At 42.7% G+C, this 15,777-nt stretch overlaps 1 protein-coding gene across 1 annotated transcript in view; it reads right to left on the bottom strand.

Moving 5' to 3' along the window:
- The window catches only part of TLCD3B (TLC domain containing 3B), a 190,860-nt gene that overhangs the window by 28,408 nt on the left and 146,675 nt on the right, over nt 1-15,777 (bottom strand). The window lies entirely within an intron of this gene.

Raw genomic sequence — 15,777 nt, 5'->3', positions numbered from 1 at the left:
GGTTAAGTAACTTGCCCACAGCCACAAGGAGCTGCAGTGGGAACTGAACCCAGTTCTCCAGGTTCTCAGGTGAGTGCCTTAACCACTAGGCTACTTCTCTACTCCGGGAGAGAGGGCTTGTATGCTAGCTGGATCAGTGCTACTGATGGGTCGGTCACCAATTTTCAACAGCATTATGCAGATGATTACTGCAGGCCATCCCAGAGCTACCCAGATAGTGCCGGGCAGAAAGAAGATGATCCCCAGAGGTATATGGTAAGTAACAACAGTGGCAGTATTCAGTATATCAACTAGAGAAGTATCTAAATACAGTCAGAATAGCAAAAAGGCTGTCCTAACTTTATCCAGCTAACATGCTAATATCGCTTTCATCTGAATAGTGCTGGCATCAACTGCCTTATCCAGATACCCAGCATTATCCAGAAACTGGCGCTGAATATCAGGATTTATTTCAGCTGTGGTGGCCAGCGTTTAAAAAACATTGACCTCCCCACCTGAATATTGAACCACCTATTACTAATGAATATGCATGACAAATTTGCATACAGTTGAGGTAGTGTGCTTGCATATCTATTAGCAGTGGTCCCGCTCATTCTTCTGGGGACTAAGAAGTGGGGGGTGGCTTGCAGCATATCATCCAACCTGCACTGACAGTATCTCCTCCACATAGACAGTATGGGACACAGATTATCACCACAGCCATAGGAGCCAACTTTTCAAAATTATTGGGGGTGCTAAGCCCAATGGATAAGCCCAATGGAATTAACCCCTCCCTAGACACACACAAGGAATTTTCTCAATATTGGTGGTGCTCAAGCACCCACAGCACCCACAGAGTCGGCTCCAATGACCACAGCATGATACTCAATCTTGAGGTAGCGGCAGCCATTTTGATAGCAGAGACGGCATGCAGGGGTGACTGGAGTTTGCTATAGCCCCTTTTCCACCTCTAACCAAGAAAATGTAAGTCACCCAATTTATGCAATGTAGGCTATGTCCAGCACAGAAAATAAACTGACACCAGAAAGGGCCATTCGATCAACCAAATTCAGCATTTTTAAGAATATAAAAATGATCTCATTGTGAAATGGACATACAGACCATAACACTTTTGGATTGGGTCCCAAGATTCTTTATGCTGGTTTATCAATATTATCTTTCAGAAAATAAAATAATTTTCAAACATATTGAGGGCAATTCTATAACTGGGTGCCTCAAATTACACACCACAATAGCAGATGTTGGGTGCCAATTCTATAACAGCATTTAGGCATGCCAGGCAATCACCTACGCCAGGTCAATGGAGCCTAAATGAACCAATCAATGCATGCAACTGATAGTATTCCATAAGTTGTGTGCGTTGTTTCGCACATGCTCCATCCACATAAACTGATTATTTAAGACCCCACCGGAGCAGGTTACATATCTCTAGGAGGCCAAAGGAAAAAAATCCACATGCACATTACTAATGAAAAAAAAAATATATATATATCAAAAGCCTTTGGGAAAGAGCCTGGGGGCCCCATGTAATGACAGTGTGCTCACCCAAACTGTCTCAACTCCCTGAGGTCTTCTATTCTGTTTTATTGGCAAAAAGTATTAGGTCATGGATTACATGTCAATAGGTTTACATCATAAATCACAAGATACAAACTACAGATACTTATTGGTTAAGATTATATTCAGCTTCTATCAGCATTCTAAAAGGGGATCAAGGGCAAAGGTCAGACAGCTGCTGTACTATTTCAGTAAAGATCATTACCACATTAGAAACAAGGAACTCTTAAGCAATAGGCATATATATTCAGCATATATCTGCATGTTCAAATATGCAAGCTGCAAGGGCACATTATTTTTTGTTCCCCTATTCCTACTAAAGCATGCGTGTTCTTAGTGACAATTCCCAGCATCTGAACAGGACATTCACTACTTAAGCAAACGTAAATTGTTAGCTCAGCAATGTTAGCAAACTGTAACTATGTTAAATGCATCTGTCCTGCTCTGTCTTCAAATTATTTTGATTTTCACATTTTAATACTTAACTCTTGATATTCCTCTCTAAGCTGGGAAATCATATTATTTTCATAATACATCCTTAATATCATCAATACAGACCCCTTGCTGTAACATTATATAGCACTTAGGTGCTACATTATAGAATACTGCCTAATACATATACACGAATCACTGCTAATTATTAGTGCCAATGATGCGCTCCAGTGGTACATACTTCTAGACGCCCATTTATGAAATTGCCCCATTGGTGTCTCTGGTTGTACTTTCTGCTCTGCATCTCTTTCATTATTCATTTCTCTGTGTTTTTCCCTGTCTCCCTCTAGTGTCTGTTTTCTTCCTTTTTATTTACCTCTACAGCAAGCCAACTATAAGAACTGGCAGTAAGCAACTGATTGGAATGTCCTGCTGTAGCTGAGAAATACCAAGTTAATTTTTTAAATAAGATGACCCCTCCTTTCGCATAACCTGGAATGTAAGTTCAGCTTTCATCTTCTCCTCTATGGAAACCAATATAGCCTGTGCAGCAAAAAATACCCACTTGTTTTCCAAGCATTTTCTATTTCCACTTGAGCTGCAATATTCTGGAAAATCTGTAACCTTTTTACTAATGCATTGAGACCATTACAGTAAACAATTCTACTCACTACTAATGTATGCATAACTGATTTTAGAGCTAAGTGCTGTGAGAGGGTAGGTGAAAGGGGATCCGGGAAGGCACACAGAAGGGGGGTGCAGGCAGCCGGGGAACCCCAATGGGGCAGACTTCATATGCACAACACCCACATTCAGAAAGCTGCGCTACCGGAGGCAGAGAGGTTGGCCGGGTTAAGGAAGAAGAGGAGGAACTACCAGTCCCAGAATCCCTCTCTTCCCCACCCAGCTGTGCAAGAGTTAGGGGAGGAGACAGAAGATTGGGAAATGGTCTCTGAGGAAGTGTGATGAGGGCCAGCTGGAGAGGTTGGGGGCGGGAGAAGTTGAAGAGGAGGATAAAATGGAGGTTACTGAAGGACTAGAGGAGGAACAGATGGAGATTGGAGCTCTGGCTCAAACCCAAAAAGCTGCTGTAAGAGGGTGGCTAGCTGTGCCTTGGAGAGACTGGTGGAAGACCAGAGGAGACAGACTGAGATGCTGGGGGAGATCTCTACTAAAGAGGAAACAGGTGCAGCCCCTGGGAGAGAAAGAGGGCTGGGCACAATTGAAACCCCAGTCTGAACCAGGTGGGACCAAAGCTGTGTAGCTGTGCTGTAAGAAAGACTGAGTAAACTGTTTCACACGGGAAAGGTCTGGGCCTGCAACCTACCAAGCTATTGTGTTTTCTTTCTGATAATGTACTGTTCCCTAAAAGAAGTAATTTTGGCTAAAGCGAAGTTATATGGACTGTTAAACCCTGAATGAGACTTTGGCAGCAAACCTTAACAACCTGGGAGTAAAGTGTTTTCCTTTTGTGTCTATGCTGAATGGAAGCAAGAAAATAACATTTTTTTTTCTATAAACGTTTTGCCTTGATTGAGCCTCTGTGGAAACAATAAAGAGAGGAGGAAGTCCTGCAAGCTCTCAGGGGGTCTGGCGCTGAGTTCCCAGAACAGGCCAAGGTGGTGTGGAGCGAGGCAACAGTCGGGTGAAGAAGGAAGCTAAGCAGGGTTGAGCCCAGCTGGGTCCTGGAAGGGGGACCCAGCTACAGTGCTCAAGAAATGGCCTTAATCCTTCCCACCTGCAGTACAGATGGCATCTAGAACTCCAACAAGGAAACTGGAATCTGACTTAGACAGGAAGTTATCAACATGGGCTACCATTAAGACATGTTATTCTTCTGTTAATGAGGAGCAACCACAGAAAGTGGAGGAACCCTCAATTCCTACATCAAAGAAGTGCAAGCAAAGGGGGAGTAGGATGCTCTGGCCTATTCAATCAACCAGGGAGATGTATATCACTGCAAAGTCTTTATTAAATAACATCAAGCGGCTTGACACAGCAGTCGTGTTTTGGCGCCCATGAACCTGCTTCAGGAGCCTAAAAAGGACATATAGAAGAGCATATGCAAAACATAAAAAAGCTGAATCATAAAACCACCATCTATTTATAAAAAATTAAATTATACATAAAAATATAAATAAAATTTAAAATTTTACATAAAATTTAAAAAGAAATGGTTCGTGCATTTGAAAACTTTTAACATGTATAAGTTTTAAAACAAAAACAATATAACATTACAATTTTTTTTACATAAAAAGAATGTTCAAAATCACATGTAAAAACACATTCAAAGGTGTGTATGTGTGTGCTCTAGGTAAACTAACCTTAAAAATGTTCCAAAGGTTTATACAGAACAGAAACAAAGTTTCTTGTGCGGTTAAGTTATTGGATGTAACAATCCTATAAAAAGAATAATGTAAGAATGTGGGAAGCAGCATAAGAATCATGTATATATGTCATATGTCAATAATAGTATGTATATAAACTCAAGATGAGACTGTAATGAGGAAGATATCTTCAGAGAAAGCCCCAAAAGGACCCAAAAGGAATGTGTGCTCTATTATGCATATTGTATAAAAAAAAAAGACCCCACTGTGCAAAACAATCCTACTAGCGATATTTTATCTTTACAGTAGCCCATGTTGATGATTACACCCCTTAATTTCCAGTGGGTTGCTATTCAAAGTGATTTAACTAGCCAGAATGGCTCTTGACCGGTTAAAAGCGCTTGTTCAGGGCTAACTGGTCACATTCAGTGGCACCTATCCGGATAATGCTACTGAAAACATCTGTTTAGAGCTCAGCTTGAAACCAGCTATTTTGGGAGTGTTCTGGGGATGGAGTAGCACTTGGCTGATGAAGTGCCAATATTTAGCACTTAACTGGCCAAGGTAACTGTATAAATAGTACTGCTTAAAAGTCAGTCCTACCTTTATGTGGTTCTCCTTAACCGGCTATGTTTTTGTTGCTCCCATATACCCGTAAATTCAATGCCAGAGCCCGAACATGACCCAGCATTGAATTTCCAGGGATAAACCGAGCTGTGGTCAGCAAAATGCTGAGCGCTGCCGGCTGAATATCGGGCCCAAGATTCTTAAACTCACGAAAGCGAGAGGAGCTGGATCTCCATCTATCAATGGCCTCCCTACAGCAGTCTGCCACTCCATCTTTCCCACACACAGGATTTCACTTTTATGATTTTGATAACCAGTTGACTCTCTCTTAACTACTCCTGCTCCTCAAACGAATGCACGTTCAGTGCTCAAAATATTCACTCTGGTTATTTCCTCAAGGGTATCATCTACATACAAATAGTTTGAAAAGCCAAGGAATGATTAATTCTCTCAAGCAGGTGCATGAAGATTTAAAGAGAGGAGAAAACAAACAGCTCTGGGCCTGCTGTACCCTAGACCTTTAACAAATGATATATTACTATTTACCTGCAACTGCTAGAGAGAAAAGACTTGATCCAGAGCACAGTCAACCCCACCAAACCAAGATAGCTGCATCTATCCAGCAAAATATATGATGTACAAGATCAAAAGTGACAGACACTTATCACCAACTTGTTCTTCTCTAGACAATGACAAACATTGTCTGTCACTGATATCAAAACTGATTCTGTATCTGACCAGAATTCTGCCTGGCTGGAATCAGCTTGTTTGTGTTCTCCAAATACTCTACCACTGGAGAAGTCACAAACGTCTCTATAACTTTTGCCATGTGGGGAGATTTTAAATGGGGATAATCACTTGGCTAGTGTCTGCACGAGATTGCTGACACCCTTGAAATGACTGTGTGTTAAATAGCTGGCAGACCACACTGGAGGCCAAGATGCAAACACAGTAATAATTGCTGGCTATCTCCCGCTGAATATTCCTAGTTAGCACCTAACAGACAGCCAGTTATATCGCACAATATAACTGGCTATCCGCTGATACTCAGCGTATCATCGGCTAAGTTTGGTGGCCAAATTAGGCTGACCAAATAGGCATATCTTTGGCTGGTTTAAACTTAACTGGCCAGCGCTGAATATCGGCTTGGTCGGTTAAATTTAAACCAGTCAAAAAACACCAGGAAATGGCCTGGCATTGATTATCCGGGCTGATCACCGACCGCGAGAGGCAACCTGGATACTTCCCATCTGAATATTGGGCCTTTGATCTCTGATTTTATGTTGCTTCTTTTATTATTTGTTATGTTAAAGCTCAAAGCCCATTATCGTATTCAGTATTTGTATTCGGCCAAATAATATTTTTCATTATTCATATTCAGCCAAATAGTAAAATACGCTATTCAGTACAACTCTTGTTCCCATATCTACCTTTGCTGGCCATCTGTGTTTCTTCTCCAAGGTTTCTTCCTTAGAACACTGAACAGAAATATTTGTTCAGCAGTTCCATCTTTTCCTCATCACTCTCCACACTTTGGTTTTTGCTGATTACAGGGCTCTGTATACATCCTATTCTATGTGGTACTTAAAAAATCCCTTGGAATTTGAAGCCTTAATAAAAATAGAGGCTTGGAGAAGTCTGTTAAAGAGTCTTTCATTCTTTTTGGTATATGAATTCTGATTGTACAGGATGAATATGTGAGTGTATACAAATAAGTGGATAATGCAGAACTAGTTTCAGTCCAGCTTATTTTTGAAAGAGAAAGACGCCCATATTTTGACCCAAATCGGGAGATGGGCGTCTGTTTCCCGTGGGCGCCCAAATCGGTATAATCGAAACCCGATTTTTGGCGTCCTCAACTGCAGTCCGTCACAGAGACAAAGATCACGGGGGCGTGTCGGAGGTGTGGCGAAGGCGGGACTGGGGCGTGGTTATCGGCCGAGGAGAGATGGGCGTCTTTAGCTGATAATCGAAACAAGAAGGGCGTTTTTGACGAGAATTTGGTCTGCTTTATTTGGACCCTTTTTTTTCAGATCCAAGTCCCAAAAAAGTGCCCCAACTGACCAGATGACCACCAGAGGGAATCGGGGATGACCTCCCCTGACTCCCCCAGTGGTCACTAACCCCCTCCCACCAAAAAAAAACCCAATTTACAAACTTTTTTTCCCAGCCTGTATGCCAGCCTCAAATGCCGTACCCACCTCCATGACAGCAGAAAGTGTTCTATCCTCTGTCAGCCTTTCCCTGGTTCTGATGTGGGTCTCGGGTGAGTGTGACACCTTTTCTGTTAAGGGCACTGCAGAGTCAAATCAGCAATGCATTGTGGTGGGTGTAGGGTATTGGGCTCCGTGATTCCACTAGCTTGTGTTAAATGCTCACGATGTTGGTAGTTGGTAGGCTCTACTCCCATGGTGCTTTTCCCTCTGCTTACTGGGTCAGAGTGTGCCCTGTTTTGTTTCCGGTAGTCCATGAGGTAGTGGCCATTTGTGTAAGACACTTTTAGATCCCTTTCATGTGTTAGCCACGTTACAGCACTTAGTTCTTACCTTGAATGTTGCTGAAAGAGGGCACTGTACACCATTCTGCCAGCTCGGACCTACTGCTAATCTCAGTACCAGCGAGACTCGTTGCAAGTGGGGCACAACCTCTGATCTGCAGTTAACTGTGAGTAAGCGTGCTTATTCAAATAAAGGACGTTTTCAGCGGGATTAGTCTTCAGGTGTGAACTGCTGTGCCAAGGTTATACACCAGCAACAAGTCCTGTCCCTGGAGCACATTTAGTGGGTACTGCAGTGCACTTCAGGCAGGCAGACCCAGGCCCATCCCCCCCCCCCACCCGTAACACTTGTGGTGGTAAATGGGAGGCCTCTAAAACCCACTGTACCCACATGTAGTTGCCCCCTTCACCCCTAAGAGCTATGGTACTGTTGTACATTTGTCCCTCCCACGACCAAATGGCTTGGATTGGGACGTTTCTGAGCTGGGCGTTTTTAGTTTCCATTATCGCAAAAAAAAAAAAAAAAAACGCCCATCTCAGAAGGGACCAAATTCATGGCATTTGGTCCGTCCAAACCGTATTTTCGAAACGAAAGATGGACGCCCATCTTTTTCGATAATACAGTCTGTCCCGGCTCTTCACATACCCGTTTTCTGACATAGACACCCATGGAGATGGGCGTTCGCATTCGATTATGCCCCTCAGTGTCTCCCATGAGTCATGGAATAGAAGGCAATGGCCTTTTGTGGATTACAACCTGTCTAGAAGACAGGAATCGGAATCATTCCCCCCTCCCCACCTCAGAAAAAGTTCTTGGAGTTATTGTAGACAATTTTCAGCTCGGTGTGCTGCGGTTGCTGAAAAAGCAAATAGTGTTAGGGATTATCTGAAAAGAACAAGAGAACAAAACTGAGAATATCACTGTGTTTCTGTATAGGACCCAGGTGTGACCACACCTTTAAATATTGTGAGCATTTCAGGTCACCCTGTCTCAGAAAGAATATACAGGAATTAGAAACTTCAGAGAAAGGTGACAAAATAAAAGGGATAGATCGCTCTACTTGTAAAGAAAGACTAAACAAGTTAGGACTCTTCAGCTTGAAGAAAAGACAACTCAGAAGGAATATAAGTGGGGTGTAACAGAATGCTTGTTTTAATCTTTCAAACACAAAAACAAGAGGGTGTTTCTGTGAAAGTAATGACCAGCAGATTGAACAGAAGTGGTAGAATTTTTTTTCCTACAGTGCATAATTAAGCTGTAGAATTTGTTGTCAAGGATGTGGTCATGGCGACTAACATAGTGGGATTCAAAAGAGGTTTGGACAGGTTTGTAGAGGGAAAATCCATAAATTGTTAGTGAGATAGACTTGGGGAGCGCTATTGTCATCCCTGGAAATGAGCTGTGAAAAATAGATCTACTTTTTAACATCTGCCAGGTATTTGTTTCCCAGACTGGCAACTATCAGAAATAGAATCTGGGCTCCATGGGCTTTGGTTTTCAATTTTCATGTCTTTATTTAACATTTCCTACCTCACCCTCTGTAGGCCTTCAGGGCGGCTTACAATCTAAAAAGAAGTAAGAAAGCAGAGAACAGTAAAAAAAAAAAAAAACACGGACTAGAGAGGAGAAAGGGTAGGGGATGAACTGATTCAGCAGGATTTTCTTATGTTCAACACAAAAAAATATACATAGATCATTAATCTAGAAGATTACATGACACATAATAAATAATTTATTGAAACGATCACATACCTGACCACCTTACTAGGAAGATAAAGTGAAGGATAATCTGATTTTCTTATTAGAGTCCCTAAACATAGTCTCATGTCACCATTTGATGAGATTTCATGATAGAATAGTTAAATACCACTCTCATTTGTTATATCTATATATTGGAGACTGTACGTTTCAGTGGTGGCCATGAGAAAGTGCTGGGTTTTTTTTCCCTTTTCCGTCTTCTCTTTCAGTATATGTACTTTGTCCTGCTGTTTTGTCCTTTGCAACTGGGCTAAGTGGCCCCTGCTGCAGAACTAAGGGTTAAAAGGGAACACTGTTGAAGTAAGGCTTGGCAAGGGGATGAGAAGTGCCAGAGAATGTAGTAAAAGTAGTTAGCTTAGCAGGGTTTAAAAAGGGTTTGGATGGCTTCCTAAAGGAAAAGTCCATAGACCATTATTAAAATGAACTTGGGAAAAATCCACTGCTTATTTCTAGGATAAGCAGCATAAAACGTATTCTACTGTTTTGGGATCTTGCCAGGTACTTGTGGCCTGGATTGGCCACTGTTAGAAACAGGATGCTGGGCTTGGTGGACCTTTGGTCTGTCCCAGTATGGCAATACATATGTACCTATGTACCTTTCAATCTTACAAGTCTACATCTGGTCTTCCTCCTTTCCCTGACATATCTGATAAGATTTATTTCATAGATCTTTAGAGACGGGAGAGGTTCCGCGAGATTGGAGATGAGCGGATGTGGTCCCTCTTCACAAAAGTGGAGACAGGGAAGAAGTGGGAAATTACAGACCGGTAAGTCTCACGTCGGTGGTAGGAAAAATAATGAAGTCACTGATGAAAGAAAGGGTAGTTAACTTTCTAGAAGACAACGAGTTACAGGAGCTGAGGCAACATGGCTTTACCAAAGGAAAATCCTGCCAAACAAATCTCATTGACTTCTTTGACTGGGTGACAAAAGAAATGGATGAAGGCCATGCGCTAGATGTGATTATTTTTCATATCCCTCTTTTTGAGATCCTTTTTTTTCAGCCACTTCCTTGGAGAACCATATCAGGTTTTTTTTATTGCTTTATATTTCCTTACATAAAGATCTAATGCCATTGAGGGGCATAATCGAACGCGAACGCCCATCTCCATGGGTGTCTATCTCCGAGAACGGGTACGTGAAAGGGCGGGACAGACCGTATTTTCGAAAAAAAAAAATGGCCGCCCATCTTTTTTTTTTATAATACGGTTTGTGCTCGGCAAATGCATCGGAGTTGTGTGGATTTCAGCTGGGCGATTTTGTTTTTCAGCGATAATGGAAACCGAAGGCGCCCAGCTCAAAAACGAACAAATCCAAGGCATTTGGTTGTGGGAGGGGCCAGGATTTGTAGTGCACTGGTCCCCCTCACATGCCAGGACACCAACCGGGCACCCTAGGGGGCACTTGTAACAATTAAAAAAAAAAAGTCAAATACCTCCCAAGTCCATAGCTCCCTTCCTTTGGGTGCTGAGCCCCTCAAATCTCCCTCAAAATCTACTGCCCACAACTGTACACCATTATCATAGACCTTATGGGTAAAGGGGGGCACCTACATGTGGGTACAGTGGGTTTTGGGGGCGGTTTGGAGGGCTCCCATTTACCACCACAAGTGTAATAGGTAGGGGGGGGGGGGGGGATGGCCCTGGATCCACCTGCCTGAAGTCCACTGCACCCACTAACAACTGCTCCAGGGACCTGCATACTGCTGTGATGGAGCTGGGTATGGCATTTGAGGCTGGCATACAGGCTGGAAAACAAAGTTGTTAAAGTTGGGGGTTTTTTGGTGGGAGGGGGTTAGTGACCACTGGGGTGGTCATCCCCGATTCCCTCCGGTGGTCATTTAGGGCACTTTTTTGGGACTTGTTCATGAAAAAAAGGGTCCAAAAAAAGTGACCTAAATTCGCCCTAAAAACGCCTTTCTTTTTTCGATTATCGGCCGAAGGCACCCATCTCTCCTCGGCCGATAAACACACCCCAGTCCTGCCTTCACCACGCCTCCGAACTTTGTTCGTTCCCGCGACGGAGTGCAGTTGAAGACACCCAAAATCAGCTTTCAATTATACCGATTTGGGTGCCTTTGCGAGATGGGTGCCTATCTCCCGATTTGGGTCGAAATCTGGGCGCCCATCACTTTCGAAAATAAGGCTGATTGTAACCTCTTCTTGCCTGGATTAGTCCTAGGAAGGTTAATTTATATAAATGCTGGTAAGTGGGTCCAGGTCGAGGCCAGTATTACTGAGGGATCATTGGTAAAACAATCCACACTCTCCATTCTCCACTAGCACTCAATAACTCAGTCCATGTCAGAATTGGGGTTCTGAACCAAAAGGTTTACTCAAAAACAGTCTTTATGCAAAAGGAAAAAAAATCATGATTAGATGAGGCAGAAAGCAAAAATAACATCCAGAGTTTAATTATATGTTGCGTGAAGAAACATTTTCTCCAATTCGTTTTAAATTTTCTACTTTGTAGTTTCATTGAATGCCCCCTAGTCCTAGTATTTTTGGAAAGACGCTTCACGTCTACCCTTTCCACTCCACTCATTATTTTATAGACCTCTATCATATCTCCTCTCAGCCGTCTTTTCTCCAAGCTGAAGAGCCCTAGCCACTTTAGCCTTTCCTCATAGGGGAGTCGTCCCATTCCCTTTATCATTTTTGTCACCCTTCTCTGCACCTTTTCTAATTCCATTATATCTTTTTTGAGATGCAGTGACCAGAATTGAACACAATATTTGAGGTGCGGTCGCACCATGGAGTTATACAAAGGCATTATAACGTCCTCATTTTTGTTTTCCATTCCTTTCCTAATAATACCTAACATTCTATTTGCTTTCTTAGCTGCCGCAACACACTGAGCAGGAGGTTTCAACGTATCATCAACGACGACACCTAGATCCTTTTCCTAGTCTGTGACTCCTAACGTGAAACCTTTCATTACGTAGCTATAAGTCGGGTTCCTCTTTCCCACATGCATCACTTTGCACTTGCTCACATTAAATGTCATCTGCCATTTTAGACGCCCAGTCTCCCTAGGTCCTCTTGTGATTTAACAACTTTGAATAACTTTGTGTCATCAGCAAATTTAATTACCTCACTAGTTACTGCCATTTCTAGGTCATTTATAAATATGTTAAAAAGCAGTGTTTCCAGCACAGACCCCCGGGGAACCCCACTAACTACCCTTCTCCTTTGAGAATACTGACCATTTAACCCTACTCTTTGTTTTCTATCTTTTAACCAGTTTTTAATCGAGAATAGGCCACTACCTCCTATCCCATGACTCTCCAATTTCCTTACAGACACCTCTTTCTTCTTTTACTCCTGTACACCCTCAGAGTTCGTTTATGCCCAGATGGTGATGCCACTGTTTTCTTCTCTTTGCAGATCCCAAGGATGTCCTCTGTGTCTCCAGCACGTACAGAAGCCTACATAAGAACATAAGAATAGCCATACTGGGTCAGACCTGTGGTCCATCTAGTCCTGTTTCCAACAGTGGCCAATACAGGTCATGTCTATCTCAATAGCAAACTGGACTTTTCCTCCAGGAACTTGTCCATTTTTTAATCCCAGATACGCTAACCACTGTTATCACATCCTCTGGAAATGAGTTCCAGAGCTTAACTATTTGTTCAGTGAAAAAATATTTCCTCCTATTTCTTTTAAAAGTATTTCCATGTAACTTCCTCGAATGTCCCTAGTTTTTGCACTTTTTGAAAGCGTAAAAAGTCAATATACTTCTATACCACTCAGGATTTTGTAGACCTCAATCATATCTCCCCTCAGCCGTCTTTTTCCAAGCTGAAGAGCCCTAACTTCTTTAGCCTTTCCTCATACGAGAGGAGTTCCATCCCCTTTATCATTTTGGTTGCTGTTCTTTGAATCTTTTCTAATTCAGCTATATCTTTTTTTTAGATATTTTGACCAGAATTAAATGCAATATTCAAGGTGAGGTCGCACCATGGAGCGATATAGAGGCATTATAGTATTCTTGATCTTATTCACCATCCCTTTCCTAATAATTCATAGCATTTTGTTTGCTTTTTTAGCCGCCGTACACTAGGCAGAAGATTTCAGTGTATTGTCAACAGTGACACCTAGATCTTTTTCTGGAGTGCTAACTCCTAAGGTGGAGACTAGCATCAGGTAATCATTATTCAGATTATTCTTCGCAATGTGCATCACTTTGGGTTTGCCCACATTAAATTTCATCTGCCACTTGGATGCCCAGTCTTCCAATTTTAAAAGGTCTTCCTGCAATTTTTCACAGTCCACATGTGTTTTAACAACTTTAAATAGTTTTGTATCATCTGCAAATTTAATCACCTCACTCTGTTCCTATTTCCAGATCATTTATAAATATGTTAAATAGCACCGGTCCCAGTATAGATCCCTGTGGCACTCCACTATTCACTCTCCTCCACTGAGAAAAAAGTTCATTTAACCCTACCCTCTGTTTTCTGTCCAATAACCTATTCCTAATCCACAGCAGAACCTGCTTCCTATCCCATGACTCTTTAATTTTCTCAGAAGTCTCTCATGAGAAACTTTAGCAAAAGCTTTCTGAAAATCTAGGTACACTACATCAACTGGCTCACCTTTATCGATATGTTTATTCACGCCTTCAAAGAAATGAAGCACATTGGAGAGGCAAGACTTCCCTTGGCTGAATCCATGCTGATTCTACCATGTTTGTCTATGTGTTCCATAATGTTATTCTTTATAAGTTTCCACTATTTTGCCTGGCACTGAAGTAAGGCTTACCGGTCTGTAATTTCCCGGAGCACCCCTGGAGCCCTTTTAAAAAATCAGCGTTACATGGACATCCTTCAATCTTCAGGTGCTACGGATGATTTTAATGACAGGTTATAGATCACTAACAGAAGATCATCTCCCTCTGTCATATCTCACCACTTTTGTTCTCCTCTTGGAACTGTGGCTGTGCTAACCTTGATACCCTCCAGAGCCTGGCTTTGGCTACAAATCACTCCCTCTTGTCCCTTTTGTAGTCTTCAAACTGACAGCAGCGTTTTGCTTCCTTTCATGCTCTCTCAGTAAACAAACAAGGGCATTTTCCTTAGCAAGACTCTGAAACCTTGTCTTAAATTAATCATGGCCCTTATGTCATAGGACTCCAGTCCAAACACCACCAAAACCCAGAATCCAGTTATTATCAGGCCTTATGTACAATCTTCAGGACTATCTTTCCAACCCTTTTGCCTATGGTGAAACACAGACTAGCCTTTCAAAACAAAATGCTTCCACAGTCCCTGCAGGTCAAAAAACACACACAGCCTGGCATGTGCGGAGAGACTGGCATGGCAACGGTCCATGGATGGTACCACCAACTGAAGGAATATAAGGGAATGTTCTGGCACCAGAGGAGGACCATTCAGATGGCAAGGCTCAGGTATTTATAATTTGATTTGGGAGTCACTGGGAGGGGGGCAGTGAAAAAGTATGGTGCCCACCTACTTTGGGCTCAGGCCCACCCAAAATTGCATGTCTGCCACTGCGCCACTGCTTCACACTGTTCTCAAAAGCCATTATACTGAAGTGTCCATACCTTCATATACCTTGTTCATCATAATCCATAAATTCAGGCTCTTTGCTTATTTCACTGTTGCTAGCTGTCACCTCCTCCATCAGATTCTTGGCGCTTTCCTCTAGCGCTCTGGGCTGTAACGCCTCCACAGTGACTTTCCTAGCTAGGATGGCCAGGACTGGTGCTAGAGCTACTTGAGCCCCCTTGCAACCTAAAAATTGGCTCCCTCTTCCCTCCTTCTCTCCCCCCCTACCAGTGCAGTAACTCCCGTTTGTCTTCTTCCCACCCAGCCATTCAGCATCACCCACTCTTGCGCCCCTATCCCTGATCTAATATTTCCTCTTCCTTACTTTCCATCTGCCCATTCAGCATTTTTCCTCAAACCTCCTTACCTTCCTCTCTTTTGCTGCTGCTGCTGCCATTGCATTTGCCACTGCCTGCAACTGCCATACCTCCAGCCCTATCATTTTGCAGCAGCAACCAAGCACCAATATGCACAGGAAATCTATCCAGCCAAGGTGCTCGCAACAGATAAAGGCTCTGCTGCTCCCACCCCCCTCTGAGGCATACTTCTCATTGTTAGGCGGCCAGACTAGTAGGGCCTCTGCAATCTGTGAGTAAATGGGCTGGAAAGTTCTCTTGCATATATTGATGCTTTGGTTGCTGCTGTGAGCTCGGTGGGCCTGGTGGCAGGCAGTTGTATCTCTAGATAGAAATATTTGGGGTGGCAACAAGGGGCAAGTCAAAGGAAATTTTCCGCAAATCATTCTCATCACACATTGAACACCCCTCCCCCAACCCCCTTCCCCTCAAACCCCACTTTTAAATTAGCACTATGAAACACCAGGGCCTTCCATGCAGGAAGAAATTCTTCTACTCCAGCTAATTTCAGCTACCAGGTAAAATCACCATCATAATTGATAGCATCATTCAACAAATTCTTCAGTGTGAGAGTGAAGTCTGGATTTTCTACAAGACTGGACAGAATCTTAATATAAACCCTGCATCTTGAGTTCTGTATCACAAGCTCCATATTCTCTAACAATGGAGCCACCTCCCTTAGCACTCACCATACAAAAAATATTCAAATTGTG

Source organism: Microcaecilia unicolor, chromosome 7 (assembly GCF_901765095.1).
Source record: "Microcaecilia unicolor chromosome 7, aMicUni1.1, whole genome shotgun sequence".
In the NCBI taxonomy this organism is placed as follows: Eukaryota; Metazoa; Chordata; class Amphibia; order Gymnophiona; family Siphonopidae; genus Microcaecilia; species Microcaecilia unicolor.
The sequence above is the reverse complement of the archived record's forward strand: the minus strand, read 5'-3'. Positions and strand labels throughout refer to the sequence as shown.